This window comes from Alligator sinensis, unplaced genomic scaffold, assembly GCF_000455745.1.
Source record: "Alligator sinensis unplaced genomic scaffold, ASM45574v1 scaffold1259_1, whole genome shotgun sequence".
NCBI classification, from domain to species: domain Eukaryota; kingdom Metazoa; phylum Chordata; order Crocodylia; family Alligatoridae; genus Alligator; species Alligator sinensis.
Genome location: NW_005843219.1, coordinates 118,101 through 123,355, shown reverse-complemented (window position 1 = coordinate 123,355; position 5,255 = coordinate 118,101).

The following is a 5,255-nucleotide window of genomic DNA, read 5'->3' as shown; positions in this document are numbered from 1 at the left end:
ACAGGATATCAGTTTATCTTAGTAATCATCGATTACGCCACCAGGTTCCCAGAAGTGGTCCCGCTGAGGTCAGTGACTGCTCCAGCTATAGTTATGGCCCTGCTTAGATGGATAGCCTGGGTGGGAATACCCTGAGAAATATTAACTGATCAAGGAAAAAACTTTATGTCTAAAATCTTAAAAGGGGTCTGCAAGGTCCTTAAAATAAACCAACTATGCACCTCTGTATACCACCCACAAACAGATGGGTTGGTAGGTTTAATCATACACTCAAGGAGATGCTTAGAGCATGCATGCAAGGGGATCCACGAGAATGGGACACAATATTACCTCCATTACTTTTTGCCATAAGGGAGGCTCCATAGGGTTCGCCCCATTTGAGTTAGTTTACGGCCACAGTCCCAGGGGCTTACTCGACTTAATATGCAAAGAATGGACCCAAGAGCGGAGGGACGACCCACAAACCAGGGTGATCAGAGAGTTCAGAGAAAGATTACAGAAGGCACTAGAGATCGCACAGAACCACCTCAGTTAGAGTTAAGAGAGACAACGACAACAGTACGACGCACGGACCGTCGAGAGAGAACTACAGGTGGGAGACTGGGTAGTGGTATTGCTACCTGATAATACCCACAAGCTGACAGATAGGTGGCAAGGACCCTTTCAGGTAACCAAATGAATGGGACCCGTGAACTATGAGGTGTTACGTACAATCCCTACGTGGCATAAGCAAGTGTACCACATCAACCTCCTGAGGAAATGGCACCAAGGGGAGGGATGGTTGGTGAAGCTGGAGGGAGACAGGGAAGAGGGAGAGGTCACTACCATTCGAAGTCTGACGGAGGTCCCGGAGGTACCCCAAGTAGATGAACAATTGGATGGAAGACGGCAGACAGAAGTAAAAACATTAGTTGCTGAGTTCCGAGATGTGTTCCAGGAAATACCAGGGGAAGCAAAAGGAATCTATCACCACATTGTCACTCCCCCAGGAAGCATAATCAGAGACCATTGGCGGAGGTTACTGTGCCATTTGTGGCCGGTGGTACATCAGGAGATCGACCAAATGAAGGAATGAAGAATTATTGAAGAGTCCTGGAGCCCATGGAGGAGCCCAATAGTTATGGTACCTAAACCAGATGGTTCCATCAGGTTGTGCGTGGATTACCGGAAACTAAATGAGATAGCCAGATTTGATGCTTTCCCAATGCCTCAGGTCGATGATATGCTCAAGAAAATAGGACAAGCCCAGTTCATATCCACGTTGGACCTCACAAAGGGTTACTGGCAAATTCCAAAGGCCAAAGAGGACAAAGAGAAAACAGAGTTTGGGACCCCATGGGGGCTGTTCCAATTTAAGAGGATGCCATTCAGCTTACATGAAGCAGCAGCATCCTTCCAACGACTAATGGAGCAACTCCTGACTCCACACCAGGAATACACTGCGGCCTATATTGATGACATTATTATTTTCTCCCCTAGTTGGGAAAAACATTGCGAACACCTACGATGAGTACTGGAAAGCCTCCGACGGGCAGACTGACAGCAAACCTGAAAAAGTGTGCGTTGGGAAAAAAAGAGACACAATACCTGGGATTCATAGTGGGGCAAGGAACCATAAAACCAGTAACAGAGAAAGTCACAGCCATAAAAAGTCAGCCCCTTCCTAAAACATTGAAGCAACTTCGATCGTTTCTGGGATTTGCCAACTATTGCCGACGGTTTATCCCTGACTTTTCGGAGAAGGCAGCACTTCTAACTGAGTTGACAAAGGGACGGCGAAAACCGATAGCTTGGAACCCAGAGGCTATAAAAGCCTTTGACTGACTCAAGGAAGCCTTAGGCCAGCATCCAGTGCTATACACCCCAGATTTTAGGAAAACCTTCTTCTTACAAACTGATGCTTCAGTGGTAGCACTAGGGGCAATATTATTTCAGAAAGATCAGGATATGGAGAGACCAGTAGCCTTTGCCAGCCGGAAACTCAGGCCAGCAGAGACCCGCTATTCTACTATAGAAAAAGAATGCCTAGCAGTCTGGTGGGGCATTGAGTTATTCCAATACTCTCTATTAGGCAGAAAATTTGTGCTTATTACAGATCATGCCCCTCTGAGGTGGCTGAGAATGGCCAAACTAAATAATTCAATGCTTATGAGATGGTCCCTGGCTTTACAACCCTTTTTCTTTTCAGTGGAACACTGAGCGGGAAGAAGTGGAAATGTAGACCTCCTATCACATCCAGGTATCGAGGCGGGCGAAGAAGTAACAACAAGGTGGGACCCTGAAAAGTCAGGTGCTAAGATGAGATCCTATAAGAACGAGACGCATTAAAGAAAGGATTTTTTTTCTCTTTGCAAGGGGAGAGGGAGGGGATGACCCACCCTGATTAAGTTAAGAAATTACAGAGAGACTGAAGAAAAAAAATATATATATATTTATATATATATATAGGAGAGAGAGAAGGGGGGGATTATACTGCCGGCAACATTAGAGAGAAGACGGACCATATAACTGGAGGGGGAGGTATGTAACAGAGTCGCAGCTGAGACTCTGTTACTTAGAAAAAGTAACAGCTGAAGAGGAGTAACACAGCTGAGAAACAGGAAATACCTTACCCCAGGAAACCAATAGGCACCCAGAGGGAAGAATAAGAGGGAGAGAAGATTGCCCAGAGTTGCCTGCAGGCATGGACAATGCTGGAAAACGGACCAAGGAGGTTACCCAGGAGAAACTGAGAAGCTCTGACAGAGACAGAGACTGCTGCGGACGATGAGAAACCGGGATCGCTACATACCCAAAGAACCCGCTCCACTGGTGAGTCACGGGGACAAAGGAGGGAAGAGGTGACAGACGGCAGTCCTGAGGGATTGAGATTGGCAGAGAAAGAGAGGAAAAAGAGAGAGAAAAATGGAGCTAGCGGATATCTCTTTAGGTAACCTGAGCTGGATACATTCCTGAGGGAGGGGGAAACCTGCTCCCTCTGCCTACGGGACTAGTATCACATACCTGGGTGAGGGGCTTCCTTCCTGGTGGGCTAGAGTCTGCCTGGCAACTAGTGATGTATTTCAAATTGGTTGGCTCACAGCCAACAGGTGCTGGCCTCCATTGGACCAGGTAAATGAGGTCACAAGGGCTATATAAGTTAAAGACTGCCCAAGAGGAGGGGGGCAGCAGCATTGAGTGATACACAAGAACAAAGAAGAGTTGTACATTCTGAAACTGGCTCTATCTCTCAAAACTCATGATCAAGGAACTGCCTGCCTCCAGGGGGAATCTCCACCTGCCTCTGGATGATCCTTGTGAGTAAGCTACCTGAGATCCAACTAGATCTATAGCTTGCAGTAACTCAGATGCGAGATCAAAGGCTACCCCAGCCACAGGAGTTTGCTCTATGGGATTTCTCTGATATTGCTCTACCCTGTTCCCCATTCTAACCCTCCCCTCTGTAACCAATAAAGTTCTCCTTTGTACCTAGTGTGGGAGACTTATTGAGGGGTGGGTTTAATTATGCCCAGGAGGCCCCTTGGGTCTGCGGACTAAGGGAGACTATCCTTTTTGGCCCCCGACTTGGGAAGTGCCCCAAGTTCTTGTATTGGGTCGAGTACCCATAGGACTATTAGGCCTGTGTTTCCTGAGGACACAGGACACAGACAGTCCCTTCTCGGGGTGGTGGCAGCACGTTCCCCCCGGATTCTGTGGTGGGGCTTGAAAGGGGGTCTGCCAGGGCTTAGGCGCCCCTGGAGAGACACGTGGAGTCCACAAGGTGGAGGGGCATAGTGAGGTGGGAGGCTCAATGCAAGAGCTCCTCCTACTGGCCTGCCATACCTGTCACCCTGCTGGCCCCCCTGCCTTCACCTATGTGAGGGGGTGGGGAGCAGGCATGCCACTCCCAGTTGGACCAGATTTATATCTCTTTACCACACTTTGCCCAGAACCACTCCTCTGGCATCTGGCCGACCCCTTTCAGTGATCACCACCTTGTCTGGGCTCAGGCCACACTGGGGCCAGGGTGTCTGGGGTCAGCCTACTGGCATTTCAGTGCCAGTCTGCTGGAGTATGTGGGCTTCAGGGAGGTCTTCCAGGAGTTCTGGCTGTCCTGGTGGGACCAATGGGCAGCTTTTTCTTCATCTCAGAGATGGTGGGGCAATGGGAGGATGCTCATCCGGCTCTTTTGCCGCCGCTACACTCGGGGACAAACCTGGCAGAGGGAGGTGGTCCAGAAGCAGCTCAAGTGGGAGCTGCTGGATCTGGAGAGGCATATGGCCACTGACCAAACCAACCTGTCCCTGTGTGGAGAGTTTTGGGAGAGGCAGGACAAGCTTCGTGCTCTGGATGACCACCGCGCCTGCAGTGTGTTTGTCCACTCACATGTCCAGCTCCTTCAGGAAAGGGACCATGGATCCCACTTCTTCTATGCCCTGGAGAGGAGGCAGGGGGTCAAGAAGTATATCACCTCCCTTCTGTCTTGTGACGGCACCTCTCTCATGGATCCAGGTGAGATGCACCGGTGCGCATTGGTCTTCTACCAAAATGGGCAAATGGGACTGGCTGGAGGTTCCTCTCACTGTGGCGGAGTTTTCAGCCACCCTCTGCCTGATACCTGGCAACAAGGTGCTGGGCATCAACAAGCTGACTTCAGAGTTCTACCAGATCTTTTGGGATGTCCTCAGCCCAGACTTTGCTGCTGCCTGGGCTGAATCCAAGGGAAATGGGGATCTCTCCATGTCGTGATGGAGGGCCATGCTGACCCTCCTGCAAAGAAGAGGGACCCCCACAATCTGAGAAACTGGCATCCCATGTCCCTCCTCTGCATGAACTATGTCCCCGCTGCCGCTCGACCAGGAGATCACGCGCTGCTTTCACCCAGGCCCCCAATCTCACCCACCCGGGCTTTGCTGATGCGCCCCGAAGTTTACCCCGATTGGTATCAAGGGGGACCCCAAAACTTGCCTGCCACGACTTTGATGATGTCTTCAGTGGGGGGTCTTCCCTTGCAGTATCCCTTGGTGCTGACGCGTTCCTCCGTGGGCAATCTCGGGGCTCCGTCCTCCCCTCCACCCCGGCCATTCGCCACCTTAGGGTCTTCCTATTCTGGCCTCTACTCCGTCCTCGCCTTGCCTCCCTCTTGCCTCAAACCTCTGGCCGTCAACAGCAGTCCCCGGGCCGGGCGTACCTCCAGCAGAGCCGCCGGCTTGGCCCCTCCCTCTCCGGGGTGCCGCTGGCCTCTTCGCTGCCCCCACCGGCGACGCCGCCGTTCC